Raw genomic sequence first — 15,595 nt, 5'->3', positions numbered from 1 at the left:
GCCCACGAAGGCAGCATTTCTGTTTGCCATAGCCTCAGGAAAGCGAGTCGGGGAGTTGCATGTCCTCTCCATAAACAATACATGCCCGAGGTGGGACTCTCAGGCGTTGCCCTTTGGGCAAATGTGGCATTCCGGCCCGGGGTCCTTCCACAAACCCACTTCAATCAGCCTGCCCAGCTGGCACGCTTTGACATTCAGGAGTACGGCACGTCGAAGTTGCTGTGCCCTGGGGGTGCCCAAAGGGCGTATATCAAGGCTACTGCCTGTATACGGCAGTAGGAGCAACTCTTGATTTTGCCCTGGCGGCACTAAAGGAGGTTATGCCCTCTAACCAGTGGCTGCCCCACTGGGTTGTCGATACCATCTCACAGGCTTACGGGGCCAGTGGCCGCCCCCTGCCATCAGGCTGAGATGCCACTCTACAAGGAGCATCTCAACATCTTGGGCTGCTCTGAGGGTGGTGCCCCTGGAGACCATCTACGCCGCAGCGTCGTGGGCGTCTTCTGGCACATTCTCCAGTTGTCATCAGGTCAATGTCGCCACTCCCCATTCTTTGGGGGTGGTCCTTTTGCCGAGCTCCGCTGTTTCCAGTGGTGAGCAAGGGCTTGGATTCTTCATGACATTGTTGGTATAAGTCATCCAGTGCTTAAAGCACCGCCTCTGGCGGTCAGTAGGGACGAAATAGAACGATAGTTACGGCTGTAACTACGGTTCTATGAGTCCCGGATGACCGCCAGAGTTCCCTGTCACTCAGAATTCTTGTGTGCTCGCGAGAAGATTCTGGGAACAGATCCTCTGACGACACCGGCTGATATAGCCGGTGTCACGTGGGTCACAGGTGACTTTGTTGTTATTGGTACTCGAGCTGCGCATGCGCGCGATGGACATATCCAGTGCTTAAAGCACCGCCTCTGGCGGTCATCCGGGACTCATAGAACCGTAGTTACAGCCGTAACTATCAATCTCTCTCCATGCATTGCTTGCTGCTGCTATTGCTGCAGCTACCTCTACGTCGCTGCTGCTTGCCTGCCCCACCACCACCCCAGCTTCCACCCCAGCTTCCACCTGTAGCCTCGGGGGTTAGTTATTGAATCATCACTCATCGTGCTATGTATATCTATGGAGTGATGATGCCCGAGCCTAGTCGCCAAACTCAACTATATGCTGCTTCTAATAAACATGTTAAAGGAACACGTGAGTTGTTTGACTGAAATAAGAGCCATGGGACGGTACTCAAGATGGCGCAGACAAATCAACTTCCGGTGAGACAGAGGAGCGAGGAAATGAAAATAGTCGACCTGAGACGGGGCCCTAGTTTCCTTGCGTCTCTCCATGCTTCCCTGGTGGGAGGGACTAAACGCAGGGAAACGACGCAAGTGAGGGACGCAAGGATTCCATTTAATCGACCTGAGATGCAGCCTCCGTCTCTTGCCTATTTATGTCACTCCCACAACCACCACCAACCCCTCCCTCCAGCATAAATCTCACTCACTCTTTGATGAATAATATAGGAGATCTACACATTCATAATGAATCAGATAGACAGAGAAGGGAGAAAGAAATGTGAAATACCCCAACACCTGATTGACCTTGTATCATTAAAAAACATTTGACTATACATTCATTAAGTTGCATATCAATTGATGCATAATAATGAGCAGTTTTGAAACCCACTCCAACAAACATCTAATTACAAAAATGTGACAAGAAGAGAAGGTGCTCATATTTAATGCATCAAAATGACACAGCCTCTAGTTTCTCAAGGCTTTCCCTCCCAACATTTGAATACACTTCTGAAATGAAGGCTGACTCATTAATACCTCTTTGGATCCATACCCTGCATGTGAACACCCACCTCATTTATTTCAATGAATCCTTCAAATGCACTGAACTCTTTCAACTGCCTCTCATTACTATCCTTAAATGTAAGATGAAATGGTTGTCGAGGGGAGCATAGATTTTCTTTAGTCCTACTCTACACCCTGTTTAACATTAAAGGCCTTTACCATTTATTGTTAAGATGGATCGATGCAGGAATGTTAGGCGGTGATTATGGCCGTATAAATCCTAATGAGAGCAAAGGAGAAGTTGCACAGACGTACTTTAAAGAGTGATACATCCAAGAAGGGAGGAGGTCAGGGTAGAATAATGGATGTTCAAAAAGGACTTTGACTCGGGGGAACACTGTTTTTGTCCCATGTGAAATTAAAGTAAACTTATGTTGACACATTTCAGGTAATTTACACAGTTTAACAACATTCCTCACTGATGTACATATCGTAAGTTTCCAAACAATCACACTTATTCTTACCTAAACAATAATCTATTCCTAAACCTAACCAAGTAGTGACAGCATTAACCACATGTTTAAAACTGTGACTGTTTCACACAAACTGGTAGCTGCCATTTTATGACTGATAGTGGCCATTTTCAAAATGATAGTATTAGAAATGGGTTCTCTCATTCTCCTAACATTAGATGTAGACAGTGGTAAAATGGAGAATACACCAACTGTCAATACAAAACAACAGAATTGCAGTATAATGTACTTAAGATTTACACATCCAAAAGACACAAAGCAAACTGTCTAACTAATAACTGTGTGAAATGCTGCTGTAATATGGTTTAAAGTAAAGTGGGCATTCCCAAAAATGCCCACTTTAATAATAATTTTGTTTGTATATGCTGGCTTGTTGCGTACATTGTTTGGGGTTTTTGCTAAGACTAGTAAAGTGCTTCCAAATGCAGTCCATTTAACATTTAATTATTTCAGCATTGTTATTTTAGTGCAACGTACTTACTTAGTATTACTTTGTATCACACTGGTTGCAGGTAGGTTCGTACTCAGGTCCATTCATGTTTGTGTCCACATCAGAAAACTGTTTCAGTTATGAGTGTTAAAACATAAACCTCTCTTTCAGGCTTTTTGCTAACAGCCAGGGAGCTCTTGTGCACATACACCTCTCCCTATCTTTATCTCACTGAACCATTCTGTTTTTGGTTCTTTTAAAGATGTGGGCCACATTTGGCAGCTAGGGCTTATTGATTCAGAGAGCGGAGACGAGCACCTCTGGCAAATGCAGTCGCTCAGATCATCTGGTTGGAAACCGTTGTGATATTTTTGTCATTTTGCTGTGAAATCTGTGAACTCAAGGTTGGTGCTTTAAAAACAACACCTGCCGGATATTCCGACAAAATCCTGTCGTTTCAAATTTAACTAGAAAAAATAACGAATACAACGATGGCGGTTTATACCCGGGATGCTGCCGAGTTTCATCACTCGATTGGAACACACGGCTAAAACATCACGTCGGCTAAAGCCTGGCCTGTTTGTGCATGTGTGTAGTACTGTGTGTGTGTGTGTGTGTGTGGGGGTGTGTGTGTGTGTGTGTGTGTGTGTGTGTGTGTGTGTGTGTGTGTGTGTGTGTGTGTGTGTGTGTGTGTGTGTGTGTGTGTGTGTGTGTGTGTGTGTGTGTGTGAGCCAGTGGGTGTTCCTTTGTGTGAATACACAACTCTACACTAAGCCATGTCCTCAGCGTTCAGTGTACACCAACCACTTAACACATGATAGGTCGACCCCTAAAGGTCACAACACAGCATGTATCCATGGTGACTGCTTTGCCAGTAGAAAAACAAGCTGGGAGCAGAGCAGAACAAAACTAAATCAGTCCACGAAGCTACGTGAACAACGAAATAAACACAAACATATGCTCATACACTGCTGTCGGGAGGACGTTGGAAACCAAGATGGAGAATGAGTCAAGGTAGAGAACAAGATGGAAGAAGTAAGGATGATGGAAAGTGCTGTTTAACCTGAATATCCTGCTGGGATCCTCTATGTTTTCTTCTCTATCTTCACTGAGCTGCACAGAGTGGAGGGACTAGCAGATGTGTTCGCTTTATATCCACATGGTCTTTTATAGACTTTGGTAATTGAAAAGACATGTCCAAAACCCTTGTCTTCAAAAATGAATTTACCACATCAGACCCTTTCATCAGACAGAAAAATACTTTAAGACAACGAGGCAAAGGTAGTGACTAATTTTTAAGCTTGCTTTTGCAATGAAAGCACATTTTGTTGTCATGGTTACCCCCAGTTATCACCAGTTATCAACACCTTAACACAAGACCCTGATCGCTTCACTGAATCTGGAACACAATCAATCCCTTATTATTCCCCGGAGGCCTCTGTTTGTGCCATATTTAAAAAAGAAAGTGTGTTATACACTATATACAAGCTCACGCAGGAAATACTTCTAACAAAATCCTCCAACCACCAGGGCAAAACATTGCGGATTACTGTAGGTGATGGCCATAGTGTTTGGACAGACGTTGTTTTAGGAAGAATGGATTCAACATTTGTTTTCCTCCGTGTTCAACCACAGAATATGTAAACTGGTGCATCTGCTTCAAAAGAGCTCTCTAATAAAGATGTCCTTTTTCGCAGCATTTTATTTGGTAGGTGTTCTTAAAGGTTTGTCTTTATTTAGATGCAGTGGCTGTAAAACCTTTATAATCCACTTACATTAAACTGAGGAAATGTCACCCGATCCTGTTTCACTCTTTTCTCTCTCTCTCTCTCTCTCTCTCTCTCTCTCTCTCTCTCTCTCTCTCTCTCTCTCTCTCTCTCTCTCCTCTCTCTCTCTCTCTCTCTCTCTCTCTCTCTGATTGCCAGGTGAATGAGCCATGCTGTTAAATAGAACATCCATGAGCTACGGATCTGCTGTGAAAACAACAGCTGGCTTAACCCTGAAAACAAAATAATCAAATAACTAATGACGGCTGCACAAATGAGACAGCGGCGCCAACAGACCCACCCACCTGATATTCACAGGTGGATATTTTAACTGATGAAAGCAGCTCTTGTATTACAACACTTGGCTTATTTAAGAACATCTTGCATGCATGTTCATGGCTCATGTATGTGCTGTTCTGAAATCTAATCATTCATTACATTTGATCTATTTTGAACAGCCGTGACCTCAGCTGGAATTACTCCAACATGCAACATGTCTAATATAATTAAACTTGATTTCTGAACCCTGCAAAAAAACGTAACCCAAAACTTAAACCTATAACTTTTTTGTTTTTTAAAATACAATTTTCTAGGAATTATTCATCTAAATAACGTTGTCAAAATGACTTGAAAGCAGATAAAACAATAACCTGATCAATATAGTGGTACCTCAGTTGGTTAGCCTCTATAATGATATTATAAGACAACCCGATTACACATTTAGAGAAAATTAAACTCTTCACGTGAGGAGGGCCACCAGCAGGTGTGGCTTTGGCTTGAGTTTCAAAGTGGCAACATGCAAAGTAATTAAAACCGACTATTGACACATCAAACATTATTTGTTTCTAGTTAGCGAGCTGTCTAATGGGCCATTTGCCACATTGTGAAAACCCAACTTTGCCGAGCCAACTCCAATTGGCTCGGCAAAAGTTTGTTGTTGTTTTGTGTCAGTTTTACGTCGCCACATCCATTCCCATTTTTCATCATTGTTCCACAATGTTTATCATCATTAAATTAATATCTATATATTTTATACTATACTTGCACTGCTTACCGTTTTCATACTTTATATATCTTAGCATATTCATACACACTGTTCATACTGCTCACAGGCTGATATCTAGTGTATTCATACCCCTCACTGTTTATTCATCATTCAATTAATTCTATATTTTATTCTGTAGATTGTGTACATTACTTTTCACTTCACTGCTTGTTGCACCTGGTTAGAAGCTAAACTGCACTTTGTTGTCTCAGTACCTGTAATATGTGCAATAACAATACAGTTGAATCTAATCTTGAGCAGGAACAAATGTATTTACTTAGTACATATCTGACATTAAAGATTAAACACATGTGTGCATTCTTTATGAATGCAAACCGAGTCAAGCCGACTCCGGAGGTGGCGGTATGCACCTTAAAGTTGTTTGCAATCCGCCAAAAAACCGAGAGAAGAAGAAGACGAAGCCGACTCCGAGCTGTCCGACTTCACTAGCAGGAACCACGCCACAACAGTGTGATGTTTGTAAGTTTATTGAAGTAACATGTGGATGATATGAGGGGGGTGAAGGGATGATCTGGGAGGACGAGCTGTGGTCCGGGCAGTGGGAGACTCAGAGTGGGGGTTCCGTCTCCGGCATGATCTGCGTGGGCTGATTACGGGCCCCCAAAATAGTCGGATTAAAGCAGCTGACTTAAGCGTGTGCGTGTCTGAGATCATTGAGATTGTTGCGGGTGTAAGCGTGATACGCTTGGGATGACGAGCAGCCGAGGTCCTAGATCAGGGGTGGCCAACCCGCGGCTCTCGAGCCGCATGCGGCTCTTTGCCTAGTTTCATGCGGCTCTTCAGTTCATATCAAATTGTGTGAGTTTGGGGGAGAGACACTGACTCCTGACAAGTGTTGCACGGTGTACCAATACTTGAAAGGTACCGCGATACCCTGCCGTTAAAAACGTTACGATTCCTCCGTTTCATTAATATCGGTACTTTAAGAATGACGGGGGAAAGTACTCCGGTGAGAAAGCGCCGTTGTAAGAGCCGTGTGTGTTCAGCGCTCTGCTTCCACTCCCTGCACTGCAGTCCCGCCCCTCTCAAGCACGCTCAAGTGCCTCCCCTCTCTCGTGCACGCGCTAGCTGCCAGAGCATGTGAGAAAACGAGAAGCATGGCTGCAAGTGGGAGTGCAACTGCCGCTGCGCCTCGGCTTGTTGACAAAAAAGACTCCAGAAGCGAAATGTGGAAGTATTTTAGCTATATCTCTGACAGTGAGGGCAAGCCTCCTACGGACACCACGAGGCCTGTCTGTAAGAAATGTATTAATTGTATTTAATACGAATTCTTGTCATTTATTGTTCTCATTGTTTAAAAGTTTGTTATCGTTCTGGTGTGAAATAAAGCACAATAATTACATTTAAGACTGTTTCCCTTTTTTTAAGAAAAGTATCGAAAAAGAATTGGAATCGCAATTCTTGACTTGGTATCGAAACCAAAATGTTGGTATCGTGACAACACTACTCCTGACAGTTAAACCTGATATTTAGTAGGTCTGTTAAGTATTGAATGCTGATCATTCTGACGTAATTTGGCCGGTCAAAGTTGTTTGGGCTCGGATAAAATTGCTCCGTTACTTTCGTCCCGTGTTACTTTCGTCCCGGCTCTCCCTACGTGTGTATGTGTGGTGTCAGGTGTCAGTATGAGAGGATGACAGCTCGTCTAATTTTTATGTGGCCCAAGAGCCAATCACAATAATACCTGCGATGCAGTGAACCAATCACTTTTGAGGCGGGGGTAACCTATCGTTGATTTAACACTATCCAGTGTTTCCCCTACCATTGTCTTGGAGGGGCGCTGCACCCCGCCAACGGAGCCCAGCGCCCCCCCCTGACATTCAAGGTGTTTTAAAAATATATATAATAAAAGAAGAGTTACGACATCTCCGTTCACTCCAATGGACCACTTTTTTACAGCAATGGCGAATCGTGGAGCCTCTCAATCGTTCCCCGGAAGTTAGCGCCAAGGCTAGCAGAGCTGTAGAGTTGCAGCATAGACCATTCGTGACGGACTTTTAAAGGTAAGAAGAAGTTTAAAGATTTATATTGCGGATATTATCAGTACATCTGATTCAAATTAACATGTGTATTAAAGGATGTCAGTGGATTATCCCTAAATTAGTAGATTTAGGGAACGTTTACAGATAACAGATCAAGCTAGGATACCGAATCAAGTTAGCAACACACGTTGAACAGCCTTTTAATTGTAAATTCCGTTCTCTTAATGTCATTTCGTCCAACGTTGTTGAATTAGAGAAGAGGGGCTTCTAAACGGGATTGTATGCGGGGGTGGAGGGAGTTAAATATTAGATAAATATAACTTTGGTGCGTGTAAGAGTGAGTGTTTTTAGCAGAGCCATATTGTGTCCTTGTGATTATGTTGATTATTACCTGTCTGTATAATGTTGCAGCTCAGCTGATTTTGGATTGATGGCAAAGGGAGAGGGACTTAAGTGAGAGTGAAAACACAAGGTAAGTTTAATACTACTGTTTTATATAAGTAAGCATACTAAACATGTATTCTATCACTGTATTATATAAGTAATCTGGTTAGTAACCTACTGTATGGCAGGTGGAGGGGCAGTGATGTTACAGGTGGAGGAGCAAAACTGCAAGACTGCAAACTCACAAGACATAGAAATCGAAGTTTGTTCTCCAGAGAAGAGGTTGATTTCACTTCAATTTTTCCATATTTTCTAAAGATGTGGAAATGGCACAAAAAAAAACTTGAGAGCTGTAACCAAGACAACTATAACAACATGAGTAGACAGCCACCAAGGTTTTTCAAGTCCCTCTCTTACTCCATTTTGCCAACCCAAACTTCCAGGTACATGACGGGACACCTTGCTTGTTTTTGTTGTTTGCGCTCCTCTGGCAGGTGGAGGGCAGTGATCCCTTCCCTTCTTCCCTCAATCTTTGAGACTAATGTAAGTAAAAGACATGGCACTGTAAATGTTCGAACATTTAAAATATTATACCACTTAAAAATAAGAAATATTACTTTTGTTACTAAGAGTTCATACTTATTATACCTGTGTCACCTTTCACACTATCGCTGTGATCATGAGCTATGGGCTTTGTAGATACAGGTCCCGGGGTGAATCGTGGTGTCTCTTTTTGACCACAGGGCGATGCAAGATGGTGGGTATAGCCTCTGCTCTCAGCCTAGTCTTGCCCTTTTTTGTCTTGACAAACTGGTCTGCATCAAAATGTGCCTGCGGAGTGACTTGAGGTTACTTCACACACAGAACAACTCAGTTTTGTCTGCCCACATACATATTCCATAGTGGTTGAATACACAGTATTAGGAAACACTTTATACTTACTGGACATGTTATACTCATTACATACTGTATATACAATATGACCAAGAATGTGAGACAACTTTATAGAAATTCATATCACATCTGTTACTGATGCCATTTGTCATACTTTGTTAAACTCACAAATAATAAAGTTCCATAACTTCAGTTGGGAACAAAGACCACACCTTATCTCCCCAAGGCAATTTCCCATCCAATAGGTGTGCTATATAGGTTGGTGGGGAGATTGGAGCTGGCTGTGCCTGTTGTGGCCCCGGTTGTTTGCCCTCGCTGGCGGAGTAGACGAAGCCTGGGACCTGTCTGGAGCGGAGGTGTCTCGTTGGGGAGCTTGAGTGGGAGCGGTGGCGGCTGGTGTGTGGGACACTGATTGCCGAGCGCACGCGGCTCCGTTTGGATGCTTGGTGTTTCGGGGCCGGTTCGGAGCTGGAGCTTGAAAAGCACCGGGTTTTCCTCTTCACACCGCAACGGAGCAGCTTCTTAGCTCCGGAATCCGGTTCGTTTCAAGCACCAAAAAATTGTCCGGCCAGAGCAAAAGCACCACATACGTCACACTTACGTCAAGGCGGGGGCAGGGGCAGGGGCGGGATCAACTCCTGAACAACAACAAGAAGCCTGCGTTTTATCCAGCTTGTACACAAAAATTGAGAAACTTAACAAGCAGCAGTGGTCCACTGAAGAGACCAGCTACCTACTGGGAATCTGGTCTTCCGAAGAGGTACAGAGGAAGCTGGAGCACAATCGGCCATTGTTGTTGTTGTCGGTGTCAGCTGTGAGGGGTTTCCGCACGGTTTGGCTTTATGAAGCAGGCACGCAAACGGTTACGTCATGACGCAAACGATGACGCAATGACGCAGCACCAGTCGGACTCTGGGCGGTGTGAAAAGAGCCTCGGCTAAACCGAAGAACCGGGTCTGAACCTGAAAAGCTCTAGCACGGAGCTTGAACCGGAGTTGCGTTGGTGTGAATGAGGTAGAAGCAAGCGGCAAACTGTGGGGTAGAGCCGGGAAGCCAATACGGAAGTGCCACACACTGCAGTTCATACATGGGCCGCTAGGGACTGGCTGCAGAAAGGAGCAATTTCCATAGACCCCCATGTTAAAATGCCCAACTTTACAGCAGAAAAAAACATGTTTCTACCCATGGATGCAATAAATATTATATCGATATAGTTAGATTCCACCTTCATGATTATGAATCTGTGAGTGAATTGTTTTCTAACACGACCCTTTTATTTATATTAGGTCTTAAAGTTTTTGCATAAATTAGGGCGTGGTCACTTTGATGGACACGTACATGCCTCACTGTCAGCTAACAGCAACTTGTCCACTCTGCTAGGCTACAACCATAGAGGCTACAACATTAGTTAGTCATAGTACTGTACTTGACCCTTTAGCCGTGTTCGTGGTGATTGTGCCTTTTAGGGAATATTGTTACAAATACCAGACAATTAAAATGTCGTGCTGTGTGCTTGAACGTACTAACAGAACTTCCAAGAAGTCTAAAATGATAATATTATACATGTTAACCCCGTTCGCAGGTGTTTGTGTGCTTGGTAGCTTAGCTTGTTACTTATTAGCCAGCTAAGGACGTAACCCTTTATGCATACATATACATTTTAGTTTATGATTCAGCCTTGGGTAAGACTTTTATAGTCTATTGCTAGACGTTCATAATGCTAAACGGGAGCAAATGTTAATGGACCCGATTATCCCAGTGGTGGCCGCCGGAGCTAACGGAGCCGCAGGGGGCTAGCTCCGGGACGCCGGCTGGAGCCTCCAGCCGACGTCCCGGAGCTAGCCCACTGCGGCTCCGTTAGGTCCGGGCGGTGGAGTCCGTCTTTTCTCAACGTGTGAATGACAAGCATTAAGAATAACAAAATATAGCTAATTCTCTTGCAGATTGTCTCATTTGATTATGAATGTAACGTTTATATAGGGGTACTACACTGTTAGCAGTAACTTGGTATGCATGTATTTCATGTTAGCTTAGCTTCTTAGCCTGAGCTAGCTCTGTTTACTTCCAGTTCGGAGGCAGCAGGTCCCGCCTCGGCTCCGCCTCTTTGCCCTTATTTGGAGCAGGCGGGATTAGACTCTGACGTCACAGTCGAGCCGTTAGTGGCCGACTCCGCCTACTAAGGGCTTCACGGCAACTCTGCAGAATCCTATGGGTGACGTCACGGACACTACGTCCATTTATATATACAGTCTATGGGTAGAAGAGATCTTCGTCTGACTCCGGTGAGTTGATCAGCAGTTCGGGATCCATAGTAAATTGAATGTTCTCGTGGTAGCGTTTAGCTTGTTTGAACCGTGACGACGCGCGGCGTGAATCACGGTCTGGCTGTCAGTCCTTGAAAGGATGGAGACAAGCAGTGGCCGGAAGTTTTGCAGGATATAAATAGGGGTGGCCGTGGTTCGAGGCGGAGTTTTAGGCGTGGCCATGCTCCTGAACCTATGTTAACAATTGAACCTCATTTCAGGCGAGCTTTTTGAGACCTCCCCCGGCTGCGATCGGCTATTCTCGTCTACTTTCGAGGCGAGCCGCAACGCGTCTCAAACAAGCCTCTTCTCTCTCCCCTGTCTGTGTGCGAGGGGGCGGGGCAGTTTACACACACGCAGCTGCTACATTTCATTACATTACATTGCATTTAGCTGACGCTTTTATCCAAAGCGACTTACAATAAGTACATTCGACCAGGAAGACACAACCTTGAAGAAAACAGAATCATATAAGTACATCAGGTTTCATAGAGCCAAACATTTCAAGTGGCTATAGATAAGCCAGTCCTTTATTAGTATATATGTGCTTTGTTAATAATTCTATCGCTCGAAGTGGAGTCGAAAGAGATGAGTTTTCAGTCTGCGCCGGAAGATGTGCAAGCTATCTGCTGTCCTGATGTCAATGGGGAGCTCATTCCACCATTTTGGAGCCAGAATAGCAAACCCACGTGTTTTTGCTGATGGGAACTTGGGTCCCCCTCGCAGCGAGGGTGCAGCGAGTCGTTTGGCTGATGTACTGTAGAGCGTAGTGCACGCGCTGGGGTGTACAGTTTAACCATGTCCTGGATGTACGAAGGGCCAGATCCATTCGCAGCATGATAAGCAAGTACCAGTGTCTTGAAGTGGATTCTAGCAGTTACCGGAAGCCAGTGAAGGGAGCGGAGGAGCGGAGTGGTGTGGGAAAATTTAGGAAGGTTGAAGACCAGACGAGCCGCTGCATTCTGGGTGAGCTGCAGAGGTCGGATGGCACATGCAGGTAGACCAGCCAGGAGGGAGTTGCAGTAGTCTAGGCGTGAGATGACGAGAGCCTGGACCAGAACCTGCGTCGCTTTCTGTGTCAGCTGGGGACGTATCTTCCTGATGTTGTAAAACGTGTATCTGCAGCAACGGGTTGTAGCAGCGATGTTTGCAGTGAAGGACAGGTTGTTATCTAGGATCACACCCAGATTCCTTGCAGTCTGAGTCGGGGAAACAACAGAGGTGCCGATGTTGATAGTCAGGTCAAGAGTGGGACAATCTTTTCCCGGAAGGAAAAGCAGCTTAGTCTTGTCAAGGTTGAGCTTGAGGTGATGAGCATCAACACACACACACGGAGGAGATGGCGGAGAGAATGCGCTCCGAGGTGGTTAAACTTTACCCGTCTCGATGTGGACTAGTGCTGGGGGGAAACGATTATTTTGAAAACGATTAATCGGGCGATTATTTGATGGATTAGTCGACTAATCGAACGATTATTTTTCTGTTGTTCAATTCATAAAAACGTAATGTAAAAAAAACGTAATGTAAAAAAAATTTTTTTCACGATACTGTGTCTCAGGGGATCTTAATATTTAAGAACCTATTAATGTGTTATACCAGATTAACGGAAATAATCTCAGCTAACTGACGATACAAACCATGTTTACCAAAACAAAACACAAGTCTCATAAGAAGCATCTAAATGACCCCTGAGCGAAAAATGCTAACGGACATTGGCACAGATCTCAAGATAAAAGTACCCTTATTACTTATCGTAGCTGCACATACAATATATCCGATTAAAGCTGAGACTCCACAGATTATGTAGGTACATAGTATCATCACTGAGTGATCCGGACTCGCGACAGGGGAAGCAAATACAGTCATCACAACACATACCTTCACAGAGCTTCTAGGGAGATCGTCTCACCGCCGTAGCTGTCAATCTGATCAAAATACATGTTCAATGGCATTCAAATGAGAAAAAACGCGGTTGAATCGGTTAATCCATAGGTTTTTAACGTCTATGTATAAAAAAATTATTGAATTTATAATCCATAATTCCATTTTAAATCGGAGAGCAAATGCTAGCTGCTAATGGTTGCCACCACAGCTAGCTGCTGCTTCCGGTCAAGCAGCAGTCTCAGTGAGGTATAAATATATAAATATCTTTGCGTTTTGGACTAACTTTAAAATATTCCCATGCTTTTGAAGACCTGGGGCGAGATGTTTTCGTTTGAGGGCTTCGTGCGCAATCCTGTGAGGAGGAGTTGGTAGCCGTTTCAGTCTCCATTGTGTTAGAAGTGCGATTGCGAACTGCTTGTTGCTTTGGGTGACTCACGTGTGTGTGTGGCGTCATACAGTCTATGGTGGCGACGTGTCGACGCGGAAATATGTCGTCGACGATATTTTGAAGTCGACGCGTCGCTACAGCACTAATGTGGACAATGCTCGTTACCAAAAGTGCAATAAGAGTTTAGCAAGGGTAGTAACACGAGCAATTTGTCTAAACATTTAGCAAAAGTGCACCACATTCAGACGGAGAAATGCACCGGGTTCGACTGTCTTTCTAGTAGCTCTGTAGCCCCATCCACGAGTAACGTTTCCACGTCAGGTGTTATGTATAGCAGCAACAGCAACCATGGCAGCAACACACGGAGTTAACTCAATTATACAAACATGGGTTAATGATTAGAGGTAACTGAGTTATTTATTTTGTTAAAGTTTCAGCTATTCTGTTTACAGTTCTGTCATCACATTATTTAATACGATTTGTTAAAACATTGTTGTTTCTTTTGATGTGAAATATTATGTATTTAATTTGAATAAAAAGCAATGTTAGTTTTGTTCACAATTTGTTTAGTTAGTTTACCTTACTTTTTTTCTCCAAAAGAACCGATAAGAGTACCGTTAAAAGACCGGACCGATAAGCGGTATTGATAAAAGTAGTAGTACCGTTAAAACCTTAACGATACCCATCCCTACTCATAAGCATGTTGAGACTGGTAAAAAAGAGAGTAAACCTGAATGTCTTCAGGCAAAACTGGCGAACCCTTACAGTAACTGTCTGCATAGAGCCGCTGTTTCTCCACTATACCCATGAACATACAAGCTGTGGTTGCGATTTGTGAAACAACTGAACAGCAGTTTATTTTTCTGTTCACTATGCTATTTCAGCTCAGTATACCTTTTCTCAAGAGCTTCTTTGGTCAAAAATGAAGAATATTTACCTTTTTTTATTCTCTAAATTATTCACTTTGCTCCTTTTTCTTATTTAAACTGTGAGAATGTTAAAATGATCGCTTTCATCAGAATGTCAGTGAAATATCTTAAAAAAACACATGATTGTTTTTATGTCAGCTATTTCAGCTTTGCAAAATCAGCTTATAATTTAGGACATCTACTTCTCTATAGATTGAAAGTTCATTAATAATTGTGAGATCTCTGCAATTCATTGTATTAGTCCGTTTTAAAAGGACACTTTTAAAGTGTATTTAAGTATTTAAGGCTCTTTTGGACAGTTCAACGTAAAAAAGAACAAAGAAGACGTATAAAGGTAACAACGGTTCCTGTTTGATTAATGTTACTTTATTATTAGGGCTGTCAAGGGCTGGCTTGCCCTGATTATGTTGGAGTGAGTACACTCAAAAAAGGACTTTGGCTGGCTGTTACATCAAATAAAATGTAACATGTATTTTCAACGTAATAATTTCATGTTTCCAAGATGAACGTGATGAAAACATGTATGGTTTGCATGAATCGCAACAACTTCACATTTATTCGATTCATTCATGTTGAGATAAATTGACACAAAGGGATTAGGGTACATATGATTCCCACTCCAGAGCAGAAGGTGGCGGTATAACCACCAATAAACTGGATACTGTAGTGCCGTGAAAAGAGAGTCGGAGGCGGTGTATTAAGAATGGAGTTCCAATCTTTATTATCCATTACTTTCAGAGAGGTTAACACATGCACTGCTCTGCCTGATGAGCTAGCAGGAATGGCAGCTAAAGCTACAGGTGTTCCCCACTAAAGGGTCCGTGTGGCAACACAATAAGCAAGGTGAATTATGTCCAATAACGTGTCACCACACAAGCCCCCCCAGAATTCACACATAAACAAAATCAGCATGGCGGGGAGGAACGACACGCCGACCCCCACGACTCCTGAGCACGGGAGTCGGAAAAGTGACTCCCGCCTGTGCGGCCCCCGGAAGGGGAGGGACCGGAACAACAGGTCTTAAATCCGTGACAGGGGACGAGGCCGGGGGGCGGCCCCGTCGCGGAGGTCGAGCCAGCACCACAGGCTGGTCCAAGTCCAGGTGAGCAGCCTTCACCCGGTCCACCGAGACGTGCTCGGCCTTGCCACCCAGGTCGACCACCAGGTGCTTGTCCCCGTGCTCCAAGACCCGGAAAGGCCCATCATAAGGGGGCTGCAGGGGGCCTCTGTGCGCATCGTGCCGGATGAA

This window comes from Gymnodraco acuticeps, unplaced genomic scaffold (assembly GCF_902827175.1).
Source record: "Gymnodraco acuticeps unplaced genomic scaffold, fGymAcu1.1, whole genome shotgun sequence".
Classification (NCBI taxonomy): Eukaryota; Metazoa; Chordata; class Actinopteri; order Perciformes; family Bathydraconidae; genus Gymnodraco; species Gymnodraco acuticeps.
This window is presented reverse-complemented; position numbering follows the sequence as displayed.